Below are 14,529 nucleotides of genomic sequence, written 5' to 3'. Positions count from 1 at the left end.
TCTCTCTCTCTCTCTCTCTCTCTCTCTCTCTCTCTCTCTCTCTCTCTCTCTCTGTGTGTGTGTGTGTGTGTGTGTGTGTGTGTGTCTGTGTGTCTGTGTGTCTGTGTGTCTGTGTCTGTGTGTGTATGTCTCTGTGTGTGTGTCTGTGTGTATGTCTGTGTGTGTGTGTCTGTGTCTGTGTGTCTGTGTGTCTGTGTGTAGCTCCTGGGCAAGGTCTGCCTGGTCACTCAACAGTCTGCTTTGCTGGGGACAAGCTCCTGAGGGCTCACTTTCTCAGGCCACTATCTTTGACGCTGATGTATGAGTCCTGCCTCCAAAGTGCTGGGATTACAGGTGTGAACCACCATACATGACTAGGAAAAGTCCCAGGGACTCTTGTTGGCTAAGGAAGTGAAGAACTTTAGGAGTGTTCATCCTGCCCCTCCTAGCTGCCTGAGGTCCATCTGCCTGCAGAGCCTGGCCTGCTTCTTCTGTCCTATGCCTTTCCTTACTCCCTGTGGCTCTCACACCCTTTGTCTCCCTCCATAGCTAGGCCTTCCTGGCTCTTGGCCTCTGGATCTTGGACCTTCATTGAGTTCTCGTTCCCTCTGATTGTCCTGTGAGCTTTAATTATGACTCAGTGAACGAGGCCAAGACCAACTGCTCTGGACTGTCCCTTCCACATCACCCTAGTGTAGGAGCTCAGTATCTGAATCCTGCCAAGGAATCACTGTGAGCATGAGTGTGAGAAATGCAGACAGCTTGACTTTCTCCAAAGTACTTTCTCCCAGTCAGTCCAGGCAAATGGTGGCCAATCCCATGCCCACTGATGTCACTAGGATGCTCATGGCAGACAGGAGGTGTCTATTGCGCCACCCGGCCCCCCTGATTCACACCCCTTCTTCCTACATGCCTTTGGCAGAAGAGGCCCACATAGATCAGGCAGCATGTGTGAGACAAGGTTGAGATTTGCTGTGGTGCTTGCATCAAGGCCAGCACAAGCAAATGTGGAGTGGGCAGGATCTCTATTCCAAGCAAATAGGCTAAGGTGAGGACAGGCTTCTCCTCAGGCCCCAGATGCAGGGATTGGTTACTGTGACCTCTCCTTCAATTCTGGGCCCAACTATAATTACCCTAGTGCTGGCCCCAGGGCTTAGTAGGAGAAGAAGGGCTTTGGAATTCCCTCAGAGATCAGTGCCTGGGAGTAGAGCTACTGGTGTGGCCAGAGCTACAGGCCTCACTTTCCTGCCCTCATCCAGGCCCTGATGTCTGGCAGAGAGCTCCTTTTCTCCTCTGGAACATGTCAGTGCCAGGCGGACAGGCATGGCTGCTTTTTGCTGAGGGCTCTATACACAAGAGATAAGAAGAAAGTGTTATGACCTAACAGTTGTTTACCTCTTCCCTGGCCAGAACAGACAAGGGCACACACCAGGAAAACTCAGACTTCATGCTCACCCCAGGCACATACCTTGGAGGACCCAGGCTTCTCCTAAGAGTTCTGCCGGACCTAATGTGTAATGAACAAGAGAGCTTCCCATGTACTTCCCATAGAGTCCTATCAACAGCACACACTGATCCCCGGTCATACAGCAGCAGGCTGGTGGTCAGACTGCTTGGAGCCTATTGCAGAGTGGAGGAAATAAGGCACAAGAGAAGAGTAGGGAGCTGGAGCAAGGCCACTCAGCAGGGTGATAGCTAAACCAGGCTCAGTGCCAGACTCTGGTTCACCTTCTGGCTCTCGAGGAATCAGGAAAGGGACAGGAACGCCCAAATGGATGCCCCCGAGCTGCAACCTCAAGTGCCCACACCAAGTCCATCATCTTGGTCTATTTAGCATTCTCTACATCTGCACCACTTTTCTTCTTCCTCCTTCTTTCTCCCGCCCCCTTCTGCCTCTCCTCCTCTTTTTTATTTATGAGACAAGGTCTCACTATGTACCTGAGGCTAGTCTACCCCTGTCCAAGCTGGTCTTGAACTTGTGGCAAGCTGATGTATGAGTCCTGCCTCCAAAGTGCTGGGATTACAAGTGTGAACCACCATACCTTGTGAGCCGCCTGCGGCCACGCGAACCAGGTACTCCTGAAAGGCAGGCTGGGGCTGAAAGAGACTAGAAAAAAAGAGAAAAGAACAAGGCCAAGACAATTTTCTCTGATCAAAGCCCCCAAGTTTACTAAGAGTCTGTGCTAATTAATAAAGAGGGAAGGCCCATCCCCTGCCAATCCATTCTTGGTTCCCGGAGCCAGCCAGTAAGCGAGGTGCAGGGTAGGATGTGTCTCCGGAATGTCTCAAGGGTCTCTCAGAAGGTAGCAGAGTCTCTCGGAGAAGAGCAGCGGTAGTTGACATAACAATATAGCCGTCTAAGTCGGAAGGCTACACCCCGGGTGATCTCATATTCAGTGGCTGCAAAGTCTGAATCAGCCTGCTTCAAGGCTGAGGGAGGCTACAATCCTTGGCTTTTTTATGACCTGCTTTATTTTTGAGGATTTTGCTACATAGCCCTGGCCCTGGTATATAGCCCAGGCTGGTCTTGAACTTGTGGTGGTGATCTTCCTACTTTAGCCTCTTAAGTTCTGTGGTTACAGGTATGAATCATCATACACAGCTTGTCTGCCCCCCCCCCCACTTTCAACTTTAGACAGTGTCTCACCATGTAGTCCCAGCTAAGCTGAAACTCACTATGTGGACCAGGCCAGACTCAAACTCATTGAGATCTGCCTGTCTCTGCTTCCTGAGTCCTGGGATTAAAAGTGTACACACCTGGCCCCAGCTTGACTGCTTCCTCCTTCCTTCCTTCCCTCCCTCCCTCCTTCCTTCCCTCCCTCCCTCCCTCTCTCTCTTCCTTCCCTCCTCCTCCTCCTCTTCTTGTTTTGTTAAAATGGGGGTCTGGCATTGTTATCCCTGAATTCACAATCTTCCTACCCTTGCTCCTAATGACCATGTTCACCACCCTGTTTCCCAGCCATTGTATCCTGTCCCTTCTAGTGAAGCTACCACAGGGACCTAAGTGGCTGCAAATGGAGATATTCTGCCTTTCCTGGGCCCCAGAGGCCAATCACTCTTGCTTGCTGTCTGCTGGCCCCACATCTCCGCTCCCCTCCTCGGATGGAAACTCCATCTTCACTCACACTTGTTTCCTTTATATCTCTCTCCCCCGTTTTATGGGGCGGCTGCGGCAAGATTGAACTGGAGAGGCTGTGGCTCTGAGACTGTCCTTTATTAGTTCTCTTCCCTGGGAAACAGAGGGCTGCAGCTGGCCACCGGTCTGGGTGGGGTGAGCTGGCCTCTGGCTGCTGGGACGGCTGCACATCTGGGGTGGGGGCCTGGAAAGGAAGCTGAGATGAATTACCTGTGTGTGCTGGGAGAATCAATTGGGCATGCGGGCACGCTGCCTGCTTCGCCAGAATTAGGGAGTGGGGCTGGGGGCTCCAGCTGGGGACCTATGAGAAGGCAGAGCCCCCATAGTGGAGCAGGCAAGGGCAGAGCCTTGGAAAAAAAGCCCAGCCTCCCTGTGAAAGAAGAAAGGGCTATTTTCTAACTCGGGGGGGGGGGGGGATCTTTCTAAATGGAGCCCCCTTTCTCTGGAGCACCACCTTCTCTGGAGCACCACCTTCCCTGGAGCACCACCTCCCTGGAGCACCACCTTCTCTGGAGCACCATCTTCTCTGGAGCACCACCTTCTCTGGAGCACCACCTCCCTGGAGCACCACCTTCTCTGGAGCACCATATTCTCTGGAGCACCACCTTCTCTGGAGCACCACCTTCCCTGGAGCACCACCTCCCTGGAGCACCATCTTCCCTGGAGCACCATCTTCCCTGGAGCACCACCTTCTCTGGAGCACCACCTTCCCTGGAGCACCACCTTCTCTGGAGCACCACCTTCCCTGGAGCACCACCTTCTCTGGAGCACCATCTTCTAGCCATACCACTAGACCCACATACTTGCCACCCCTCTCGCTACCCATCCCACAACTACTTCTGGCTCCCCTCCCTACCCCAGCCAACCAATCTCCTTTTCTTTACTAAGCTGGCACAGGCATTTCATGCATTCCCCGCACATGCTTGTACATTTGTGTATAACTCACATTTTCCTCTTCTCTCAATATCTTCCATCCCTTCTGCACTCCCGAGGCTATTATTGGCCACTCTGCCACTTATTAGCTGTGTGTGGCTCTGCCTTTCTTACTCTTGGAAATAGAACTGATCATTCTACACAGAAGGCTTTGAGTTGTTGGCCCATTTCCAGTAACACCTACCTGGCCCTGAGCTCCTGTTTCTGGTTAGGAGTTCACTGGACCTGGAGAGGTCTGGGCTTTAAAGATGAGTGGAATGGAGCTCAAATGTGGACTTTGTCAACTTCTACTTTCCAGGGTCTCACTCAGTCTCCTTTATACCCTGAGCTGAGTTTTTGCAAACTCAGAAGGATACAGTGAGTCAGAGCCCATCCTGGAGCTTCCTTCTTGCGCCTTCCCGTGGGAAGGCCCTCCGCAACCCCCAGAATGTGCCTCTTCTGCTCCCTGGGTGCCAAGAGAGTTAGCAGGCGGCTAGGGGTCGAAGAGCCAGGTGGGCTGAGTAGTCTATGGAGGACAATGCAGATAGCCTCCCTCCCCCAGCAGCTATCCGGGTCCCTTGCTCTCCAGGAGGCAGCCTCCTCTCTGACATCATCTGTAGTCAATTCCCCTGAGGGCCATCCCCAATTTTCATTTCCTCTCACTAATCCTCACATGCAGTCCCTTCGCACAGCCCGGAACCTCCTCTGTCCCCGAGCTGGCTCCACTCACCAGATATGTGTTGCAGCTCACAGACCTACGATTCTCAGTTGGGAAGGCCTTGGAGAGTTCAGCATTTCAAGTCTCCTTCCTCCAGGCCCTGGAGGAAGATGGGCAGGGCCCACTCACTCACTCACTCAGCGTCTTGGTGCCATTAGTAGAGGGCTCCCTCAGTAGACAGAGGTAGTCTATACCTTCACAAGGCTAGGAAGCAGAGTGCTAGCTGACGACAAGCCCCCACTCACATTCTTGGCCAGATACCCCTGAGTAGTTCACAACATAGACCACTTCCCACGGTGGCTCTGGGAGACACGTATTAATCATTGGAAGCCATGACCAGAATGCCAGACTAGGCTCTTATCTGAGGTCCTGATTTAAGAAAGGTAATATGGAATTAAGAATGGTATATGAAGCCCCAAACAGTCTGAGAGGCAGGACAGCACCAAAGAAATGCAAGCTGCTGTGCCAGGCTGCATCTGAGTATAGGTACATAGAGCAAGACTCACCCATTCACCTCTAGGACTGCCGTGGTCAAAGAGAGGAGCCAGAGCTGAGGGCAGCAGGCTTAAGCAACAGGAGGACACACGACGCCAGCAGGAAGCCCTGGGTTCTGTTCAGAGAACAGTAGTCCAGGACTGAGGTTCAGGTGGTGCCAGTATGGTTAGAGCTGGGGGCTGATAGTGAGGAATCGGGAAGTGACCCTTACAGGGATGACTGCCCATCCAGGTCTAGACAAGTCTGTGTGCAAGCCCCCCATGCCTTCTCTAGTTCCCCTTTCACTGGAAGAGCCCTTTGCCGCTTCCACTGCTAACTCAAATGGGACCTTCTGGCAGAAGCGTTCCTTGGTGCCCATCCCTGTCATCCCTGCAGGGCTTCTTGGCCTTAATTGTCATCACAGAGTCTCACCACACCGTACCTCTCAGTTTCTCCGAGTTAGCCTGGCACTGAGCCTGGCTACTGGGTGGATGCAGAGTGAAGCAAAATGGACACATGTTTACAAATAGGCCACCAGTTCTGGGTGTGGGAAGGCCAGAGGCCTTGACAGTCACCTGGGAGTACTAAAAGCGCATGTCTCTTCTCATTGTCAGCCTCCAGGCTGTGTCTGTCATCAAGACAGGATGGCAGGGCAGAGAGGCGAGAGGGGGCAGATCCCTGTGACAGGGGATCCCTGTTCCGCCTAGGCCAGATTCTCCTCACTCATCTGTCCTCAGTCTGGCATCAAGCTCCGGATGGGATTCAGGAAACACATGCAGAGGATACCTAAGTGACATCTAAGCTATCCCTCTGATGGGCCCCGAGCCAATGTCCTGTTATGATTGGCATGCCGGAACAGCCCCAGTTGTCCCTTCTCTGGCCATTCTGGAAGGCTCTGTTTTCCTAGAGAGGCCTTACCAGTGGCCCTAAGCCCTGTCCTATACCTTCCGTGTAACAGCAAAGCCAAGCAAGAGGAAGTGATATCAGTGAGCCTGGCTTCTGGGATTCTGGACTCAGCTTTTCCATGAACTTCTCTGGTGACTGTGGTTGAGTGTGTGATCCTCAGTGACCCTTGGAGTCTCCCTGCTAGAGACTGGAGGCCTCCCAGAGGGAGAGACGGTCCAAAGAGAGCCAGCAAAGGGTGGCTTTAGGTGCTGAAGCGTGGCCCTCATCACCGTGAGCAAGCCACATCTGGTGCCCTGCGCCAGGCGCCCTGTTGTCCGCCCTAGTGCCTGAGCCTGCACCCGCCTGGCCACAGGCTGAGGAAACATAATTGTGCCGGGCTATTTCAGACCCATTATCTCAGCTCAGCCCCGGCTTCCTGAGCAGGCCCCGAATTAGCCTGGCGCTTTGTTCTCAAGTGCATTCGTCAGATCGCTTGGCCTGTACCTCGGGAGGAGGGAAGAGGAGGGAGGGGAGGGCAGAGAAGGAGGGGAAGACAGGGGCGGAGACTGGGCGGAGAGGGAGAGGGAGGAGGAACTCGATGCTAATTAAGTCTCATTAAAAAGAAGACGACAATGAGGAATAAGGCGAAGAAGAAAGAAAAAACGAAGTGGAGGGGGGAGGGAAGGGCTTGCTGAGGAAGCAGAACAGCCACCGGGAGAGACGCACACAGAAGCGCGCAGGCACACACACGCCTACAAAAAGACAGACAAACACACACAGCTCTCCCTCCCGGGCAGCCTGTGCCCACTCTGCCCTGTCAGCCGTGGCCCTCCAGTTTGGCCCCAGACTTCCGCTCAGAACCTGCGCTTTCTTCCTGTGTCCAATTCAGCTAGGATTCAAATTCTGCCTGGGCTACTCAGTAGTTTAAGCCTGGTTAATCAGCTCTCGGGACCTCAGTTTCCAACATTTGTCACAGAGGAATGAATCCCCAGCTCTTCTTACCAAAACTGGCTGGAGGAGAATCGCGTATGCTCAGAGCAGCCAACATCCTAGCATAGTGCCCCTCGGGGTTCCAGCCTGGCTATGCAGCCACCTCTGTGCAGTTCTCAGAGCTGGGGTGGGATGGCTTCAGGGCTTGGGCCCTGCTGGGCTCCCTTCCCTCCTGCCACAGTTGGCCTGCACCCCCCTCGGCCGCCCCCCCCCCGCCCGCCCCTTGCACCACCACCAGCCCAGGCTGCTTTCATGGACCATTGCTTGGGCAACAGACAAAGCTGCCCAGGGGTAGGGAGCCTCTACATCGCCACAAAGGTCCCCAGTCGCCCTAATGAACTAACTCAGCTCTCTTTCTCTCAGAATTCTTGTTTCTTAGTAACTCACGTCTTCCAATGGAGCCCAGCTTAATGCCAAGCCTGCTTTTCCCAACACTCAGCTAGCCCCTGGGTAGATGAGAAAACTAGGCAAGGGATGCCTGTACCACCCCTCTTTGTCTGTAAGGAGAATCCAGTTTGACTCCCCCCACCACCCCACCCCCAGGTCAGGCTCACTATCTTCAGGCCTGACCATGCTTCCTGCTCCCTCCTACAAGGAATAAGACCTCCAGCTCCCCCTGACATGGCGGTTCAAACTGGGCCTTGTAATGAGCATTTCCACTCCTGCACAATCAGAGTCTTTTCCCAAATTCTCCAGCTCAAGGCACCTCCAAGAAAACTTTGTTGCAGAAATGATCCTCTAGACTAGTGGTTCTCAACCTTCCTATTGCTTCGACCTTTTAATACAGTTTCTCATGTTGTGGTGACCCCCCAAACATAACATGATTGTAGTTGCTACTTCACAACTGTCATTTTACTGCTGTCATGAATTGCAGTGTACAAATCTGTTTTCTGATAGTCTTAGGTGACCTAAGGGAAAGGATAATTTGACCCTGGAAAGAGTTGTCACCCACAGGTTGAGAACTAGATCTAGACTGTCTGTCCTGGATTCAGATTTCGACTCTGAAAATCATTAGCCATGTGACCGTGACCAGCCGATTCCCCTTTTGAATTCTTAGTTTCACATTCTGTATAAAGTGAGGCCAGTGACTGTGGCTGCCCCACTGAGTGCCTGTCACTGTGTAAAGTGCTTAGTGCTGAGCATGGCACATAGTAGGTGCTCAGTTCACGGTATTTGTACTTCTTCCATCTCCATTCCTTGGTGTGATCCTCATCCCAGTGGGCTCTGCCCATACACAAATGCCCTTTGGGTAATCCAGATGCCACTGTGCCTGCCAGGGGAGAGGATTTGGAGGAAAGATCCCCTCTGTGGGGGCTTGGGGTCTTCTGTGGTCTAGGGTCACAGGAATTCAGGCAACCCCAGAAATTGAGGTCAGGGAGCAGAGAGGAACAGAGAGGACAAGGCCTAGTGTTGGGAGGCTTGGCTACCAGTCCCAGACTTTCCAGCCACTCCATGGGCCCTTGAGTGGCTGAGTCTTGGCCCCTATGTGGATGTCAGCCAACACCCCTCCCCCCAATGGCTGGGCTGCATAGGCTCCAAGATACAAAACTGAAGGTCACTGCTGAGCCCACCTCCCCCCTCCCCCTACCCCCCAAACCCCCGACTCCAGCTCGGTGAGGTCAGCTGGCTGGCCTCCCCAACACTTCACTGTCTTCTCTAGCAAGGCTCTTTCTTGCAGCATCTTCTACAGCAGTGAGCCCTCAGAGCCTTTCCACCCCACATTCCTGTGCAAGCAGTCCCAGACGGAGCTGGGGCTGGGCTGTGCTGCACTGGGAGCTGAGTCGAGTTCCCATTGTCCGCAAATCGGGACCAGCTGTGAGCAAACTGACAGCCCCAGGCTCGTGGCCGCCCCCACTCCCACAGCAGTTAGAGAAGAAGGGAAAAGAGAGAGCCCACCGCCTGCCCAAAGATCCCCCTCTCCTATGTGCCCAGCTCTCTAGCCAGGAACAATCAAGCATTATGAATAAAGATAGGCAGCTGGACAGAGAATTCCTCCACACCCACCTGGCCCACACAGTAACACACAACCTTCTTCCCTGTTCTGGCCTTCAGCACCTCAGAGGCATCCACCCTGGTACATGGGCACGCGGAAGCCATGGGGCTCAGGGATGCCTCTATCTGGTACAGCCCTCAGTAGAGAATTCTGTCCCCCCCACCCCTTGAATAAGGTTGATTGATTCTATCATGTCACAGTTTGGGGGGTTGAGTACAGAGCAGGCTGTGGCCTCAGATACCAGGGCTGTGAGGAAAGAGGAAGCCAGATCGGGGCCAGAACCTGATCCCAGGGCAGGAAAGCTGGTCCAACTAAGTGTAGACGCTGGTGGTGATCGGGCTTCTTGTTGGGGCAGATTCAGTAATGAGAGATCAATGCATGCATGCTCACTTGACAGCATAGCAGTATATGTGAATAGCTATTCTGAGCTTGACTACAATATTCTAAGCCATGACCTGAGCGTTAGGAATACTGACCTAAGAGGAAAGCCAGCAAGCCTCTTGCTGGGGGGCTTCAAATTGAGCATATAGTCCATAGGGAAGACATCCACCCTACTAGATAATGGGTCAAACCATTTGGACCCATCTCTGGCTGACAGTAGTAGCAAAGAAGCAGACAGGAACTAAGTGGAGCAATCACTGCCAGCCCCGTGGCACCAATGCCCATGGAAGAAGAAACAGTGCTGAATGCTCCCCTCCTGTTGTGCCCCATGGCATCTCAGCTTTAGCTTCACTAACACCCTCTCCTCAAACCTGTGGGAATGACTGCTAGGGTCAGCATTTGCTTCTGAACGGAGCTTTGGCTCCCTGGGCCAGTGGACCTCAATCCTGTCTGCCTCATGAAATCTAGAAGGGGTGGGGGGGGTTGACAAAAATCACAAGGAGCTGGAGACACAGGGCAGCAGTAGAGTGCTCAGGGTCCTGTCACCCCTCCTCCCCAATTATCTCTCTTCTCACTCCCCCAATTTTAGAGTAGGGACAAAGCCATACTCCAGAGAAAGTGAGTCCAACTTTCCAGTAGTGATTCTCATGTACTGTCAGCCAGTGGCACTGTTAGTGAGAACAGCAGCCTAGCAGAGAACTTTGGGACAGAGCTCTATTAGAATCTAAGCTCTGCCTCTTACATGCCCTGAGAAGAGGACCCATTCTCGCCAAGCCCAGGAGTCCTTATCTTCAGAGTCCAGATAGGATTCATATGATATACCACTGAAAGTGTCCCACAGATGTGGCTCTCGCCATCAGCTGAAGAGGCTAAAGCTGCAGAGGATGATGTATGGGTTAAAAGTCACCCCTCCCCCACCCCACACTTTATCTTGAGGCTTTGAAGGTCAGGCAACAGGCGCTAATGTCAAGAGCGTCTGAGAAGGGTCAGATCAGTAATGAGTACTGAGGCTAAGAGAGGCATTAGAGCCATCAGGTCCCACCAATGTGTGGTTCAAGTGTGAAAACAGAGGAGCAGAAAAGGGAAGAAACGGGAAATTTGGCAACATGGCAAGCACTGTATTGGCATGGAGGAGGCACGGAGATAAATGTGACAGGGTCCCAAAAAAAGGTTTAGAGTCAGGGACATAGTCCTGTCACAACAAACAACAAAACAAAACAAAACAAAACAAAACAAAACAAAACAAAAAACTGTGGAGTGATACATTCATTTCCTGACACAGAAAGTTAGTACTCACTTGGAAAACCTTGGAGGGGGCTTCGAGTGGACTGGGTAAACTGTGCCAGGCCAAGGAGAAGATGGTGGAAAGGACATTTAAGGCTGTGGAGCACGGTTAGCCTCTCTACCCTCTCTGTAGGGTATCATTTCCTGTGAGGTGGGGATGGAAAGGAAGAGATAAGCAGCCTTCTGGAGTCTGCCACACAAGGACCACTTGGAGGGATTCGAGTCTCAGCCATTTGGTCCTTCCTCAGACCCTGCCTCTTGCTGCTGTTAACCTGGTCCCAGCAAAAGGCAGCAAGTGCCTTGGGACACTTGTGATTATCCCCCACAAACTCTGCAACCCTAATGTCTTCTGTCCCACCAGTCCTTCCTGCCCCTATGCTGATAAGGCTTTTCTCCTGTTTCCGGTGAGACCTTCCAACTACACAGCCTACCTGTATCACCCTCTGTTATGGGACTGTCCTCCAGGCATAACAGGGTGATGGGCATCCTGAAATCAGAGTAGCTGGGATTATATAGCAGCTACCCCTCACAAGATCAGGCCCACTAAAATCCGAGGGCTCACCAAGCCACTTGAGATCTGCCCCCTCTCTGAGGATAAAAAACCATTAACAATGCTTAGGGGGACTCTCTTTGGAGTACAGGTTGTGCCTATATGTTGCTCATGTCCCTAGAAGCAATTTTAATAAAATTGGTTTGCCAAGGTGAACTTTGGATGGGGTGGGATGGCTCAGTGGTTACCCTCTTTGGTGTGAGCAGAAAAGCCATGTGTTTTGCCCAGGCTCTTTCCCATAACTCCTTCTCCTTGTTCACTTTGTTTCATTAGCAAAAACATTTGCTATCTTCCCTTTGAAGACAGGAAAAAGGGCAAAAAAGAGAAAAGAACACAAAAGGTGAAGAGAAGAGAAGAGAAGAGAAGAGGAGAGGAGAGGAGAGGAGAGGAGAGGAGAGGAGGGGAGAGGAGAGGAGAGGAGAGGAGAGGAGAGGAGATGAGAGGAGAGGAAGAGAAGAGGAAGAGAAGAGGAAGAGAAGAGGAAGAGAAGGAGGGTATAAGGAGAAAGACTAGGTGACAGTAGAGAGGAGAGTGGAGGAGTGGTACGGGCTTATGATCCCAGGATTCAGAAGGATGAGGCAGGAGGATTCCAAAATCCAGGCCAGCACAGGCTACACAAAGAGTCCTTGTCTCAGACAAGTCTTTCTTTCGGTGTGTGTTTCCCTCTACCTACAGCCTCTTTTCTTCACTTTCCTTGACAAGGAGACTTCTCAAAAAGCCATCTCCACTGTCTCCACTTCACGCTTCCTGTTACTCAGCCACTGTATTCTGCCTTCGCTCTTCACCCTTCAACTAAAGCTGGTTCTGTCTAGAGCTCCAACAACTTCCAGGCTGCCAAATGCAGCAGGTCTTTCTAAAAGCAAGCTCGCCATGGTTGTGGCCTGGGCAGGGCTTCTGAAGGAAGACTGACCTTTCACCCTCCTCTGAATCAACTGGGTAACCTTGAAAGCTACTTAAGATCTCTGAGACTCCACGTCCTAATCTGTAAAGTGGGCCTGATAATAGTAGCATTAACCTTGGTAGTGTTGGTGTAAGGATTAAAGGAGTTGACCCAAGTCAAGCCCTTTGGCCCCCCACTCCAGCTCCCATTGGGAGCAGCCGCTCTATATGAGCTAGCTCCATCTACTGCTACAAGCTAGCTCCCATGACCTCCCAGCAGCCCTCCCCAAAGTTGTCCAGGTCCTTCTGCACTCCTGTGACAATACACACTGGATTTTCTCCAACCTCCCCAGCCATTAGTCTGTAACACCTATTGCAGCCCCTTAAACATGTGTGCTAGGTTCTCTCCCTCAGTGAGTTGGGGTAGTCTCAGGATCCTGAACAGCACCGAAAATCTTGCATCCCCAAGTGTCTATTGCCCTCCCAAGGCTGTTTGATGTCCAGGTTCATTTCACTAACCATTTACTTTGATGCCTTGATTTCAGTGCTTCAGGGAAGAGATGTGCTGTCTCACTCTAAAGCCTGCTTCCTCCCATGGCTTCCCATCTTAGGAAACAGCACAACTGACTAGGTGCTGGACCCAAGGCCCCAGGGCTATTCTGGACTCTTTCCTTCTCATTCTCGCCTTCAGTTGAACATCATGTCCTGTTGCTCTTCCTCCAATGGCCATCCATCCATGCCTCCCTTGCATGTGCAGTGGCCAGCATTTTCTCTCTGGAGAACAACTGTGTGGGCCTCCTTACCCCTGCCCCTATTTCCTGTGCCCTACTACAGTCTGGTCTCCTAGCAATCACCAGAGTGGCTTTCAAACTGCCCATGAGACTCTCCTTCTCTGTAACTTTCAACTTGTGCTTTCTGCCTGGACTTTGAATCAGACAAGCCTCTTTCCAAGATGTGTGGTACCCACTTCCTTCTGACCCATAATGTGGCTCCTATGATTCCCTTCTTGTCCATGCTTCACTTTTAGTGGTATCTATTTCAGTCCTTAGCACAAGCCCTTTGCAGTGGCTATTCTCTTTGTTGGAAAGGTGCTTTCTTTCTTCAGCTTTCTTCACCCTGTCTCTTTGGTGACATTTGGTTAGCCTACAGCTCCTAGTTTAAATAGCATCTCCATAAATAGGCCTTCACTCAACATCATAGGTAAAATGGGTTTCTCCTATTAGTCTCTGTAATAGTGATCCACTTAGTCCTTCCTCGTCCCTGTGCGTATTTGTTTCGTCTCTATTGTCCTCACCAGAGTGGATGTGTAATTAGGACAAACGTGTTGACTGTCTAGTTAATTGTGGTTGCCCCAGAGTATAGGACAATGACTATTACAAAGAATTTAATTGCTATTTGTTGAATGAACCAAAGAAAAAGGGGTTAGAAAGAAGCAAGCAGGTTAGAAAGAAAATAAAAACACCAGAAGCCGTGGAGTGGAGTGGAGTGGCATGGTGTGGAGTGGAGTGGAGTGGAGTGGAGTGGAGTGGAATGGAGTGGAGTGGACATTATTGCTCTGGAAAGAGGAAAAGATAGCCACTAGGCTCAGCTAAAGCAAAGATGGTGTTTGTATGGTAAAGGAGAAGAGTAAAGAAGGCAGGAGAATGTTCCATGAACCCAAAACCAAGGCAAGGTGGAGAAGAGCAAGCAAAACGGGACAGTTGGCAGGGACAGATGTGAGGATGGTCACTCCATTTGGTGACAAAGGAGATCACTGATGACTTGTGAAAGAACACTTCCCAGCAAGAGGTGGGAGGGGGCTATACGCAAGTAGACTGAGGTGAGAGTGGGAGGCCTAGAGCAGATACAGAGAGAGACAGCCCTGCCTGAGAGTCTAACTGAACCGAGAAGGGAAGGGAGAAGGCCCAGCCTGAGTGGGAGGCAGAGTCAAAGGAGGGTCTCTTTGAAGGATAGGGGAGAGCTGAAAATCCTTATAGGCTGAGGAGGAAATAGCACTCAAGGAAGGGGGAGAGGTGAAAATACAAAACGAAGGGTGTAATTGATGGCGTTAGAGGGTAAGTATGGAGGGGAGGAGAGACATGCCTCTTAGGAAGCAAACAGGAGATGGGGAGGAGAAAGGGTGGGAGGAAGGGAGGACACGCACAGAGATACGGAGGTGAGGTGCACAGCCCCAGTCTTAGTGAAGCTGGAAGCCAAGCATGAAGACGCTGTGGGGGAGGGGGGTGAAATGTAAGAAGAGTAGAAACACAACAAGGTTCCTCCTTGAGAGGAGTTAAAGGTTGCAGGCTGAGGCTGACATACTTAAAGAGGCTACAAGTTGCTTCGTCGGGCCTGGGGACAGGGCCAGC

General features: G+C 51.8%; 1 long non-coding RNA gene across 2 annotated transcripts; it reads right to left on the bottom strand.

The window, feature by feature from the left end:
* Positions 1-2,861: 2,861 nt before the first annotated feature.
* Gm46674 lies at positions 2,862-7,249 on the bottom strand. Of its 2 annotated transcripts, none has more exons than XR_001782764.2 (3): positions 7,107-7,249; positions 4,758-5,355; positions 2,862-3,299 (listed from the first exon to the last, which is right to left on the bottom strand). It is a non-coding gene; the product is annotated as a predicted gene, 46674 (long non-coding RNA). The 2 variants fall into 2 exon arrangements; XR_001782763.2 differs by lacking the exon at positions 2,862-3,299 and having other exon boundaries at positions 3,531-4,845; positions 5,252-5,355.
* Positions 7,250-14,529: the final 7,280 nt, after the last annotated feature.

Source organism: Mus musculus, chromosome X, assembly GCF_000001635.26.
Source record: "Mus musculus strain C57BL/6J chromosome X, GRCm38.p6 C57BL/6J".
NCBI classification, from domain to species: Eukaryota; Metazoa; Chordata; class Mammalia; order Rodentia; family Muridae; genus Mus; species Mus musculus.
This window is presented reverse-complemented; position numbering and strand designations above follow the sequence as displayed.